Source organism: Panthera onca, chromosome D1 (assembly GCF_046562875.1).
Source record: "Panthera onca isolate mPanOnc1 chromosome D1, mPanOnc1 haplotype 2, whole genome shotgun sequence".
Taxonomy (NCBI): Eukaryota; Metazoa; Chordata; class Mammalia; order Carnivora; family Felidae; genus Panthera; species Panthera onca.
In genome coordinates this window covers 1,321,861-1,336,456 of record NC_138348.1, presented here as the reverse complement: position 1 = coordinate 1,336,456, position 14,596 = coordinate 1,321,861, and the positions used below count along the sequence as shown (strand labels likewise).

The following is a 14,596-nucleotide window of genomic DNA, read 5'->3' as shown; positions in this document are numbered from 1 at the left end:
CTTTGGAATCATGCCAAGACTGTTGAGGGTCACGAATCGGGTCAGGGTGGGACCACCAGGGCTCCGAGGCACTGCTTCCGTCTCCCTGCAAACTCTGAAACACAAGCCCGTCAGGTGATGCAAGTCGGGCGCTGGGGAAAAGGCAAAACCCACCAAAGACGTTCTGGTCAATACAATCACATGGTCATGATGAAATTCTGAAAAATACTCATCCTTTGTCCGTTGCAAAGTGGCACAAACAGGAACCAGGAAGTGACAGTGTGTCAGCCTCTCACCTGACCCTGGCAGCTATATACAGGGCCCCTGGCCCAGGAGGCTCCACACCTGAACACCTCCCCTCTGCACCTGCATCTCTGACCGACTCCGCCCAAAACCCACCAGAAACATGGGCTGCTGTGGCTGTTCTGGAGGCTGTGGCTCCGGCTGTGGGGGCTGCGGCTCCGGCTGTGGGGGCTGCGGCTCCGGCTGTGGGGGCTGCGGCTCCGGCTGTGGGGGCTGCGGCTCCAGCTGCTGTGTGCCCGTGTGCTGCTGCAAGCCCGTGTGCTGCTGCAAGCCCGTGTGCTGCTGTGTGCCAGCCTGTGCCTGTTCCAGCGGCGGCTCGTGTGGGGGCTCCAAGGGAGGCTGTGGCTCCTGTGGGGGCTCCAAGGGGGGCTGTGGCTCCTGTGGGGGCTCCAAGGGGGGCTGTGGCTCCTGTGGGGGCTCCAAGGGGGGCTGTGGCTCCTGCGGGGGCTCCAAGGGGGGCTGTGGCTCCTGTGGCTCCTGTGGCTGCTGCCAGTCCAGCTGCTGCAAGCCCTGCTGCTGCCAGTCCAGCTGCTGCCAGTCCAGCTGCTGCAAGCCCTGCTGCTGCCAGTCCTGCTGCTGCAAGCCCTGCTGCTGCCAGTCCTGCTGCTGCAAGCCCTGCTGCTGCCAGTCCTGCTGCGGCAAGCCCTGCTGCTGCTCTTCCGGCTGTGGGTCCTCCTGCAGCCAATCCAGCTGCTGTGTCCCCGTTTGCTGCCAGTGCAAGGTCTGAGGCTCTGGCTTATGGCCTCAGGGAACTCCGAAAGACCTGTGCTTCCCCTCAAGTGACTATAGGTACATCCTGGTTACACCCCCCCAAAAAAAACACACAAAGCCCGCCCCCCAAACACTTCCTCTCCGCTTGCCGGATCCCTCCAGTGTCTTGGCTTACACTTTGCCCCCAGCCCTCGTGGCAAAGCAATGGACTACTCCCATACACATTCCCTACAAAGGCGATCCCATCCTGCAGGCCCTTTGGCCTCTCCTACTGCCGTGCCTTCATGCCTGAGCCACACTACCTGCAAAAGGCCCACAGCGCCAGGACGTGGCCCAGATCCCCCTCTCTCATCATTCTCTGTGTCAAAGCACCACATCCTTGCTCTCCTCTGCTTGCTAGGAGCTTGATGGCATTGGCATCGCAATGTCTCCCGGAAGCTGCCTCACTAACACAGGTGTGTGAAGATCCAATGGGTCTTGGTGCACCACCCCCATAAGTGGTAAATAAACTCTCCCCCCATAAGTCTTGGTCTTCCTGTGGCGGTTTCCTTCCATCCGCGGTCTCACTTGCAAAACACACCGTGTGTCCCTCATCTCACTTCTTAAGGGACCACTGCTCCCCAGATCTTCACTGCTGTCACTCCACTGTGGGCTCACTGCTCACTGCACATACGTTTGTGGAATTCAATCAGGAACGACTCACGACACGCATGGAGGAATGAGTCAATAAGTAAGGAAGAGACGACTGAATCTAAAAGAGTCGTTCTTATCAGGCTGAAGGGAGCCCAGACGGCTGAGCCTCCATGGGATTCAGACTTTGTTGGAATCGTGGAGGCTGCTCCTTCCCCATGCCATGATCTGCTTCGCAAGGCATCCCATGAGTGGTGTCTGCGCCCATCCAAGCCGCAGAGCAGGAGCCAAGCCTAGAGAGAGGGCAGTGACTTCAAAATGGGCTGTGTTCCTCAGGTGTTCCGGATGACAAAAGGAGAAATGGTGTCATTTTCAGAGGCCAGAGGCAGTGTGTCTCGGCACAGACTGACGAGCACTCTTTCCATCTCTGGGCTCACAGACATCACACCGTTGGTTCCACACAGGAAGGAACAGAAGGCGATGTCCTCGACCCGATCAAAGCATCTACCAAACAGCCACAGCTGCCACCACACGTCCCACTGAAAGCCTGGGATTTCCTTTGAAGGTCAGGGACAGGAAAGGATGTCCACATTCACCACATCTACTCAACATCGCACGCAAGCTCTACCCAGGGCGATGAGGCAAGACAAGGAAGTAAAAGGCATCCATGTGGGAAACGAAGAAGGAAAAGTATGTCTCTTCACAGAACACATAATCTTGCACAAACAAAAGAACCAAAGACAGGCACGCACATGCGTGTGTGCGCGCGTGCGCGCGTACACACACACACACACACACACACACACACACAAACCACAATAATAAATCAACTCAGTAGGTTGCCAGATCCATCCGCAATATACAACAATCAGCTGTATTTCTAGACACGAGCAATGAAGAATCATCATTGAAATTCAGAAAACAATGTCCTCAAAAAGAACAAATACTTAAGAATATACTTCAAGGGGCACCTGGGGGCCTCAGTCAGTCTAGCGTCCCGCTCTTGATTTTCGCTCAACTTGGGACGCTCAAGTTGTGAGTTGGATCCTCCATTCGGGCTCCATGCTAAAAGTATCGAGCCTGCATGCGATTCTCTCTCTCTCTCTCTCTCTCTCTCTCTCTCTCTCTCTCTCTGTCTCACTCAAAATAATTTAATAATTACACTTTAAGAAAAAAGAATGAACGGAACAAAAAATGTGCAAGACTGACACCCTGAAGACTCCAAAACAGCACTGAAAGAAGGTATAGAAGAGTACCTTAAATACAAAGGCATCCAACGTTCATGGATCAGAAAACAGAATATGGTGAAAATGACAACACTGCAAAACATGATCTGCAGATTGAATGCAACCCCTATCAAAATCCAATGTTGCTTTTTGCAGAAATTGACCATCTGACCCTAACTCTCCTATGACGATGAATGCGGCAATGAATGAAAGGGATGTCGGGTAACCAAAACAATCTTGCCAAAGAAACTCAACGGTGGGGGACTCACACATCCCAATGGCAATGGGTGCTGCACGGCTACAGCAATGGAAGCAGTGTGGTGCTGCCAGAAGGATAGTCTCACACATCAGTGCAATAGAATGGACAGTATGAAGATGAGCCCTTGAAGTTATGTTCCACTGAGTTTCACCCAGAGTTCCAAAACAATCAATGCAAGAGTCTTTTCCATAACTAGTGCTGACACACCTAGAAATCCACTTTCAAAAGGATGAAGTTGCACCTTTACATCCCATCATATAAGAAGACAACATCCACAACAACAACAACAACAACAACAACAACAACAAAAATCCTTCTATCTGGATCAAGCATTTTAGCGTAAAAGTTCAAACGATGCACTATAAAACTCTCAGGAGAAATCCTGGGTTACGTCTTTGAGACCTTCTCTCGGCAATGGCTCTGAGATACGACAGAAAAAGCACAGGAAGAAAACCTCAGGCAGATTGGGTGCCATCAAAATGTAACATTGTTACATATGCAAAACTCTTACTCCTCGAAATCAACCAGGCAATCAAGCAACCAATCAATGAATAAGAATGAACCCGCCCCCCCCCCAAGAAAAAACAATTGAGCAATGGATCTGGATAGACATTGGTCCAAGAAGGTACACGGTTGGCGAATAAGCCAATGAGAAGATGCTCAACGTTATTAGGAATCAGGGAAATGCAGATCAGAACCACAAGGAGATCCCAGTGCCTAGCATGGCTAGGCTCCAAAAGACAGACAATAAGACGTGCTGGGGAAGGTGTGGAGAAACCAGAGCCCCGCGCGTTGCCGATGGGACTCAAATTGAGGCAACTGCTTTGCAAAAGAGGTTGACAGCTCCCCACGTGTTAAGTAGAGATTCCATGCGACTCAGAAATTGCACTGCTAGATATATCCCCAAGAGAAGAGAAAACGTACATCATGCAAACATTCGTGTGCTAAGTTGCGTAGTAGCATTCTTCACAAAGGCCGCCACGGGGAAATAACCAAATGTCCGTCAACTGATGCGTGGGTAAACAAACTGGTCTATCCATGGGATGGGATCTTGCTTAGCTCGTTTTCGAAAGGTATAAAGCTCTGATACATGCTAATCAAACAAAGAAACAAACAAAAACGTTGAAAACGGTATGCTAAGTGAAAGGAGACACACACAAAAGGCCACATACTATACGACCCCATTTCTATGACAGTGTCCACAAAGCCATCTACACTAGCAATGAAGAATCATTATAGATCAGTATGTTCTGGGGGCTGGGTGGGAAGGGACGAATGGATACCACGTGCTCACGTTATGGAGTTGTGTTTGGGGGCCCATGAACATGTTCTGGAACGAGTCAGAAGTGATGCTTGTATCACTTTGCAAATCGACCAAACACCACTCGATTGCACACGTCAAAGGCTGAATTTTATCACATACGGAGTAGGTCTCCATTCTCAAATTCATGTTACGTGACGTTCTTTTGGCATCCTCTTCTATGGCGAAGAAACTCGTCCACGGTTAAGAATCTTCCCAAACCACCTTGGGATTTCCATCGAAGGTGCGCCTTTTAGTCATGGACTGCAGATTCCCATTTCAAGGCAAACGTCATGAACCACCCTAAGGAATATTCAAGACGGCACCAAAGTATTTCCCAGAAGCTGACATTGAGTATATTCTACGGCTGTATTTCTTTGGTCCATGGACATGGACATGCTAGAAGAGGGTTCCATTGGGATAGGATGTGAAAGCGTCTTCAGGAGGGAAACCATGCCTGCAGAGCATGGGAGGAGCTTGGAGGTGGCCACGCCCCTCCACCCACCAAGAAAAGGCTCAACCGAAAAGACCAGCAGCCCTTGTCAGATCCACCAAAGAACCGAGGCCACAGGGCATCCTGCTGCATGCCCCCCCACCACGCCCCGCCCTGTGTTGGAGAGACAGAGAATCACAACTTACAGAAACAGAGGGTAAGCCAACCTCAGTGCAGACATGCCCGAGAGCTAACATCTCCAGGGGGGACACACTCCAAAACTCCCCTCACGCTTTGGGCCAGAGGGAGCATGGAAGGAGACATGTAGAATTATGCCAGAGCACGTCCCCACCTTCGTGAGGTCTGCCCCCAGGATAGGTGATTTGACCAAGCCCAACGTTGCTGGGGTTTTATCAGAGCCCAGTGACCTAGAGGGGAGGAAATACTCAGCTCCAGTCCCAGGCTGATTCATGACCACCTGGCGGCAGGGGGGCGGCCCGGCTGGCGGCGGGGGCGTGGTGGGGACGGACTGAGGCCGCCTAGTAAAGGTTGCAGGCCAGGTCACTAAAAGACAAAGAACATCCCCTCCCCCCCACCCCTTATTAACACACCCCTCCAGGCCTATGGACCACCATTCCTCTTCCCCGGTGCATCACGCCCGGCTTTCGACATCAAAGTACAAGGCATACTAAAAGACAGAGAGCTCAGCTGGAAGACACAGAGCGAGCATCACAGCCAGACCCAGGCACGCCAGGGACTTTGAAATGATCAGACCAGGAAGTTAAAATAAATATGATTGACACGCTGAGCCTCTCAGGACACCTCCGAGAGGAAATGGGTGATGGAAGCAGCGACAGGAAATCCTACCAAAGATTCCCAGAAAGGGCTAGAGATCAAAGGCACGGTGACAAAGGCGAAGAAAGGCTTTGATGGACCCATCAGCTGACCGGACACGGTGTGCACACACTCCGTGAGCTCAGGCAGGTCAATGGAAACTTCCCAAGCCGGAAGGACAGAAAAATGCCTGGGGGGGGGGGGGGAGGGGGGTGGCGGGAGGGGGTGGGGAAGGAAAGGAACACGCCCGACCGAGACGTAGACACGCAAAAGAGAAACCAAAGCTATCGACTTTGCACGCGTGGTTGAAAATTTGAAGGGAATTTGTCAAACTAATAAAGGCGGTGGCATAGATCGTTCAGCCTAAGAGCCTGCAGGGCATTTCTCTTCGAGTTGCTCAGACTTGAGCCCTGCGTCCCTTTGGCAGGGAGTCTTAGCTTGGTCGTATTCTTTTGATTTTATCTTTCCGAAGAGGGGGCTAGCAGCCTCCACAAGACACGTTTATGCTACATATGTGTAAGTCGCCCTTGGAACGATGTACAGCCAAGTGTTGTAAACTGTCACGCGAGCAAATGGAATATTGATATCAAACCCGCAAGCGATCCAAATCTTCCGGGGCAGAAACCATTGTTCTCACGCGTGGCTCCCTGGTCCACGCGTTGAGGGCTGTAATGGCGGGCGAGGCCAGGGCGAGCCACCAGACCCCAAGGGGACAGGCTAGGAACGGTGGGTCGCGCTACACTCCTGAGGGACTCTACGGAGAGCATCGGCGTCAAGGACCTGAAAGACGCACGGCTGGTGATTCCTACCACATCCTCCTCACTCTTTTCCCTGCTGACCCGCTAGCAAAATGCTTCCCTGCAGTCGCCGGGACCTCATGCGCCGCTGGCCTGAAGCTCTTGGTTGCGGAGGGAGAAAGGCTTCCAGCACGGACACACAACCATTCCGCTGGACTGGAGTTGAGGCGGCCACCCGGCCACTTTGGGCTCCTCGTGCCTCGGGGTCTACAGGCAAACGAGCGGCGTCGTACTGATAGCACGGATGGATCCTGATGCCCACAGTGCGATCGGGCGGCTCCGATCCACAGAAGGAAGGCAGGGCACCTCGGGAGCACGGGAGCTGGCTCAAGGCGTCTCCCAGCACCAGCCTGCCCCGCGATTTCAGTCAGAGCAGAACTCCCACGAGGCAATTCAAGGAGGACCCTGAGTAGCCCAGGCTCCGCCATCAGGGTCCCAGCCCGGAACCGTGGGCGCCACCTGCTCCGAATGCCCATAAGCACCTCCTGCCCGGAGATGGACAGGAAGGGCCCTTCCCACTGCCCACAACCACGGTGGCTTTCTGCTTCCCACACTCTCCACACCCTGAGCCCACCGGTCATGTGCTCTTTGGAATCATGCCAAGACTGTTGAGGGTCACGAATCGGGTCAGGGTGGGACCACCAGGGCTCCGAGGCGCTGCTTCCGTCTCCCTGCAAACTCTGAAACACAAGCCCGTCAGGTGATGCAAGTCGGGCGCTGGGGAAAAGGCAAAACCCACCAAAGACGTTCTGGTCAATACAATCACATGGTCATGATGAAATTCTGAAAAATACTCATCCTTTGTCCGCTGCAAAGTGGCACAAACAGGAACCAGGAAGTGACAGTGTGTCAGCCTCTCACCTGACCCTGGCAGCTATATACAGGGCCCCTGGCCCAGGAGGCTCCACACCTGAACACCTCCCCTCTGCACCTGCATCTCTGACCGACTCCGCCCAAAACCCACCAGAAACATGGGCTGCTGTGGCTGTTCTGGAGGCTGTGGCTCCGGCTGTGGGGGCTGCGGCTCCGGCTGTGGGGGCTGCGGCTCCGGCTGTGGGGGCTGCGGCTCCGGCTGTGGGGGCTGCGGCTCCAGCTGCTGTGTGCCCGTGTGCTGCTGCAAGCCCGTGTGCTGCTGCAAGCCCGTGTGCTGCTGTGTGCCAGCCTGTGCCTGTTCCAGCGGCGGCTCGTGTGGGGGCTCCAAGGGAGGCTGTGGCTCCTGTGGGGGCTCCAAGGGGGGCTGTGGCTCCTGTGGGGGCTCCAAGGGGGGCTGTGGCTCCTGCGGGGGCTCCAAGGGGGGCTGTGGCTCCTGTGGCTCCTGTGGCTGCTGCCAGTCCAGCTGCTGCAAGCCCTGCTGCTGCCAGTCCAGCTGCTGCCAGTCCAGCTGCTGCAAGCCCTGCTGCTGCCAGTCCAGCTGCTGCAAGCCCTGCTGCTGCCAGTCCTGCTGCTGCAAGCCCTGCTGCTGCCAGTCCTGCTGCGGCAAGCCCTGCTGCTGCTCTTCCGGCTGTGGGTCCTCCTGCAGCCAATCCAGCTGCTGTGTCCCCGTTTGCTGCCAGTGCAAGGTCTGAGGCTCTGGCTTATGGCCTCAGGGAACTCCGAAAGACCTGTGCTTCCCCTCAAGTGACTATAGGTACATCCTGGTTACACCCCCCCAAAAAAAACACACAAAGCCCGCCCCCCAAACACTTCCTCTCCGCTTGCCGGATCCCTCCAGTGTCTTGGCTTACACTTTGCCCCCAGCCCTCGTGGCAAAGCAATGGACTACTCCCATACACATTCCCTACAAAGGCGATCCCATCCTGCAGGCCCTTTGGCCTCTCCTACTGCCGTGCCTTCATGCCTGAGCCACACTACCTGCAAAAGGCCCACAGCGCCAGGACGTGGCCCAGATCCCCCTCTCTCATCATTCTCTGTGTCAAAGCACCACATCCTTGCTCTCCTCTGCTTGCTAGGAGCTTGATGGCATTGGCATCGCAATGTCTCCCGGAAGCTGCCTCACTAACACAGGTGTGTGAAGATCCAATGGGTCTTGGTGCACCACCCCCATAAGTGGTAAATAAACTCTCCCCCCATAAGTCTTGGTCTTCCTGTGGCGGTTTCCTTCCATCCGCGGTCTCACTTGCAAAACACACCGTGTGTCCCTCATCTCACTTCTTAAGGGACCACTGCTCCCCAGATCTTCACTGCTGTCACTCCACTGTGGGCTCACTGCTCACTGCACATACGTTTGTGGAATTCAATCAGGAACGACTCACGACACGCATGGAGGAATGAGTCAATAAGTAAGGAAGAGACGACTGAATCTAAAAGAGTCGTTCTTATCAGGCTGAAGGGAGCCCAGACGGCTGAGCCTCCATGGGATTCAGACTTTGTTGGAATCGTGGAGGCTGCTCCTTCCCCATGCCATGATCTGCTTCGCAAGGCATCCCATGAGTGGTGTCTGCGCCCATCCAGGCCGCAGAGCAGGAGCCAAGCCTAGAGAGAGGGCAGTGACTTCAAAATGGGCTGTGTTCCTCAGGTGTTCCGGATGACAAAAGGAGAAATGGTGTCGTTTTCAGAGGCCAGAGGCAGTGTGTCTCGGCACAGACTGACGAGCACTCTTTCCATCTCTGGGCTCACAGACATCACACCGTTGGTTCCACACAGGAAGGAACAGAAGGCGATGTCCTCGACCCGATCAAAGCATCTACCAAACAGCCACAGCTGCCACCACACGTCCCACTGAAAGCCTGGGATTTCCTTTGAAGGTCAGGGACAGGAAAGGATGTCCACATTCACCACATCTACTCAACATCGCACGCAAGCTCTACCCAGGGCGATGAGGCAAGACAAGGAAGTAAAAGGCATCCATGTGGGAAACGAAGAAGGAAAAGTATGTCTCTTCACAGAACACATAATCTTGCACAAACAAAAGAACCAAAGACATGCACGCACATGCGTGCATGCGCACGCGCGCACACACACACACACACACACACACACACACACACAAACCACAATAATAAATCAACTCAGTAGGTTGCCAGATCCATCCGCAATATACAACAATCAGCTGTATTTCTAGACACGAGCAATGAAGAATCATCATTGAAATTCAGAAAACAATGTCCTCAAAAAGAACAAATACTTAAGAATATACTTCAAGGGGCACCTGGGGGCCTCAGTCAGTCTAGCGTCCCGCTCTTGATTTTCGCTCAACTTGGGACGCTCAAGTTGTGAGTTGGATCCTCCATTCGGGCTCCATGCTAAAAGTATCGAGCCTGCATGCGATTCTCTCTATCTCTCTCTCTCTCTCTCTCTCTCTCTCTCTCTCTCTGTCTCACTCAAAATAATTTAATAATTACACTTTAAGAAAAAAGAATGAACGGAACAAAAAATGTGCAAGACTGACACCCTGAAGACTCCAAAACAGCACTGAAAGAAGGTATAGAAGAGGACCTTAAATACAAAGGCATCCAACGTTCATGGATCAGAAAACAGAATATGGTGAAAATGACAACACTGCAAAACATGATCTGCAGATTGAATGCAACCCCTATCAAAATCCAATGTTGCTTTTTGCAGAAATTGACCATCTGACCCTAACTCTCCTATGACGATGAATGCGGCAATGAATGAAAGGGATGTCGGGTAACCAAAACAATCTTGCCAAAGAAACTCAACGGTGGGGGACTCACACATCCCAATGGCAATGGGTGCTGCACGGCTACAGCAATGGAAGCAGTGTGGTGCTGCCAGAAGGATAGACTCACACATCAGTGCAATAGAATGGACAGTATGAAGATGAGCCCTTGAAGTTATGTTCCACTGAGTTTCACCCAGAGTTCCAAAACAATCAATGCAAGAGTCTTTTCCATAACTAGTGCTGACACACCTAGAAATCCACTTTCAAAAGGATGAAGTTGCACCTTTACATCCCATCATATAAGAAGACAACATCCACAACAACAACAACAACAACAACAACAACAACAAAAATCCTTCTATCTGGATCAAGCATTTTAGCGTAAAAGTTCAAACGATGCACTATAAAACTCTCAGGAGAAATCCTGGGTTACGTCTTTGAGACCTTCTCTCGGCAATGGCTCTGAGATACGACAGAAAAAGCACAGGAAGAAAACCTCAGGCAGATTGGGTGCCATCAAAATGTAACATTGTTACATATGCAAAACTCTTACTCCTCGAAATCAACCAGGCAATCAAGCAACCAATCAATGAATAAGAATGAACCCGCCCCCCCCCCAAGAAAAAACAATTGAGCAATGGATCTGGATAGACATTGGTCCAAGAAGGTACACGGTTGGCGAATAAGCCAATGAGAAGATGCTCAACGTTATTAGGAATCAGGGAAATGCAGATCAGAACCACAAGGAGATCCCAGTGCCTAGCATGGCTAGGCTCCAAAAGACAGACAATAAGACGTGCTGGGGAAGGTGTGGAGAAACCAGAGCCCCGCGCGTTGCCGATGGGACTCAAATTGAGGCAACTGCTTTGCAAAAGAGGTTGACAGCTCCCCACGTGTTAAGTAGAGATTCCATGCGACTCAGAAATTGCACTGCTAGATATATCCCCAAGAGAAGAGAAAACGTACATCATGCAAACATTCGTGTGCTAAGTTGCGTAGTAGCATTCTTCACAAAGGCCGCCACGGGGAAATAACCAAATGTCCGTCAACTGATGCGTGGGTAAACAAACTGGTCTATCCATGGGATGGGATCTTGCTTAGCTCGTTTTCGAAAGGTATAAAGCTCTGATACATGCTAATCAAACAAAGAAACAAACAAAAACGTTGAAAACGGTATGCTAAGTGAAAGGAGACACACACAAAAGGCCACATACTATACGACCCCATTTCTATGACAGTGTCCACAAAGCCATCTACACTAGCAATGAAGAATCATTATAGATCAGTATGTTCTGGGGGCTGGGTGGGAAGGGACGAATGGATACCACGTGCTCACGTTATGGAGTTGTGTTTGGGGGCCCATGAACATGTTCTGGAACGAGTCAGAAGTGATGCTTGTATCACTTTGCAAATCGACCAAACACCACTCGATTGCACACGTCAAAGGCTGAATTTTATCACATACGGAGTAGGTCTCCATTCTCAAATTCATGTTACGTGACGTTCTTTTGGCATCCTCTTCTATGGCGAAGAAACTCGTCCACGGTTAAGAATCTTCCCAAACCACCTTGGGATTTCCATCGAAGGTGCGCCTTTTAGTCATGGACTGCAGATTCCCATTTCAAGGCAAACGTCATGAACCACCCTAAGGAATATTCAAGACGGCACCAAAGTATTTCCCAGAAGCTGACATTGAGTATATTCTACGGCTGTATTTCTTTGGTCCATGGACATGGACATGCTAGAAGAGGGTTCCATTGGGATAGGATGTGAAAGCGTCTTCAGGAGGGAAACCATGCCTGCAGAGCATGGGAGGAGCTTGGAGGTGGCCACGCCCCTCCACCCACCAAGAAAAGGCTCAACCGAAAAGACCAGCAGCCCTTGTCAGATCCACCAAAGAACCGAGGCCACAGGGCATCCTGCTGCATGCCCCCCCACCACGCCCCGCCCTGTGTTGGAGAGACAGAGAATCACAACTTACAGAAACAGAGGGTAAGCCAACCTCAGTGCAGACATGCCCGAGAGCTAACATCTCCAGGGGGGACACACTCCAAAACTCCCCTCACGCTTTGGGCCAGAGGGAGCATGGAAGGAGACATGTAGAATTATGCCAGAGCACGTCCCCACCTTCGTGAGGTCTGCCCTCAGGATAGGTGATTTGACCAAGCCCAACGTTGCTGGGGTTTTATCAGAGCCCAGTGACCTGGAGGGGACGAAATACTCAGCTCCAGTCCCAGGCTGATTCATGACCACCTGGCGGCAGGGGGGCGGCCCGGCTGGCGGCGGGGGCGTGGTGGGGACGGACTGAGGCCGCCTAGTAAAGGTTGCAGGCCAGGTCACTAAAAGACGAAGAACATCCCCTCCCCCCCACCCCTTATTAACACACCCCTCCAGGCCTATGGACCACCATTCCTCTTCCCCGGTGCATCACGCCCGGCTTTCGACATCAAAGTACAAGGCATACTAAAAGACAGAGAGCTCAGCTGGAAGACACAGAGCGAGCATCACAGCCAGACCCAGGCACGCCAGGGACTTTGAAATGATCAGACCAGGAAGTTAAAATAAATATGATTGACACGCTGAGCCTCTCAGGACACCTCCGAGAGGAAATGGGTGATGGAAGCAGCGACAGGAAATCCTACCAAAGATTCCCAGAAAGGGCTAGAGATCAAAGGCACGGTGACAAAGGCGAAGAAAGGCTTTGATGGACCCATCAGCTGACCGGGCACGGTGTGCACACACTCCGTGAGCTCAGGCAGGTCAATGGAAACTTCCCAAGCCGGAAGGACAGAAAAATGCCTGGGGGGGGGAGGGGGGTGGCGGGAGGGGGTGGGGAAGGAAAGGAACACGCCCGACCGAGACGTAGACACGCAAAAGAGAAACCAAAGCTATCGACTTTGCACGCGTGGTTGAAAATTTGAAGGGAATTTGTCAAACTAATAAAGGCGGTGGCATAGATCGTTCAGCCTAAGAGCCTGCAGGGCATTTCTCTTCGAGTTGCTCAGACTTGAGCCCTGCGTCCCTTTGGCAGGGAGTCTTAGCTTGGTCGTATTCTTTTGATTTTATCTTTCCGAAGAGGGGGCTAGCAGCCTCCACAAGACACGTTTATGCTACATATGTGTAAGTCGCCCTTGGAACGATGTACAGCCAAGTGTTGTAAACTGTCACGCGAGCAAATGGAATATTGATATCAAACCCGCAAGCGATCCAAATCTTCCGGGGCAGAAACCATTGTTCTCACGCGTGGCTCCCTGGTCCACGCGTTGAGGGCTGTAATGGCAGGCGAGGCCAGGGCGAGCCACCAGACCCCAAGGGGACAGGCTAGGAACGGTGGGTCGCGCTACACTCCTGAGGGACTCTACGGAGAGCATCGGCGTCAAGGACCTGAAAGACGCACGGCTGGTGATTCCTACCACATCCTCCTCACTCTTTTCCCTGCTGACCCGCTAGCAAAATGCTTCCCTGCAGTCGCCGGGACCTCATGCGCCGCTGGCCTGAAGCTCTTGGTTGCGGAGGGAGAAAGGCTTCCAGCACGGACACACAACCATTCCGCTGGACTGGAGTTGAGGCGGCCACCCGGCCACTTTGGGCTCCTCGTGCCTCGGGGTCTACAGGCAAACGAGCGGCGTCGTACTGATAGCACGGATGGATCCTGATGCCCACAGTGCGATCGGGCGGCTCCGATCCACAGAAGGAAGGCAGGGCACCTCGGGAGCACGGGAGCTGGCTCAAGGCGTCTCCCAGCACCAGCCTGCCCCGCGATTTCAGTCAGAGCAGAACTTCCACGAGGCAATTCAAGGAGGACCCTGAGTAGCCCAGGCTCCGCCATCAGGGTCCCAGCCCGGAACCGTGGGCGCCACCTGCTCCGAATGCCCATAAGCACCTCCTGCCCGGAGATGGACAGGAAGGGCCCTTCCCACTGCCCACAACCACGGTGGCTTTCTGCTTCCCACACTCTCCACACCCTGAGCCCACCGGTCATGTGCTCTTTGGAATCATGCCAAGACTGTTGAGGGTCACGAATCGGGTCAGGGTGGGACCACCAGGGCTCCGAGGCGCTGCTTCCGTCTCCCTGCAAACTCTGAAACACAAGCCCGTCAGGTGATGCAAGTCGGGCGCTGGGGAAAAGGCAAAACCCACCAAAGACGTTCTGGTCAATACAATCACATGGTCATGATGAAATTCTGAAAAATACTCATCCTTTGTCCGCTGCAAAGTGGCACAAACAGGAACCAGGAAGTGACAGTGTGTCAGCCTCTCACCTGACCCTGGCAGCTATATACAGGGCCCCTGGCCCAGGAGGCTCCACACCTGAACACCTCCCCTCTGCACCTGCATCTCTGACCGACTCCGCCCAAAACCCACCAGAAACATGGGCTGCTGTGGCTGTTCTGGAGGCTGTGGCTCCGGCTGTGGGGGCTGCGGCTCCGGCTGTGGGGGCTGCGGCTCCGGCTGTGGGGGCTGCGGCTCCGGCTGTGGGGGCTGCGGCTCCAGCTGCTGTG

The 14,596-nt window shown here is 53.1% G+C and overlaps 1 protein-coding gene across 1 annotated transcript in view; it reads right to left on the bottom strand.

Moving 5' to 3' along the window:
- Positions 1-14,596, bottom strand: part of TNNI2 (troponin I2, fast skeletal type) — a 111,995-nt gene that overhangs the window by 6,424 nt on the left and 90,975 nt on the right.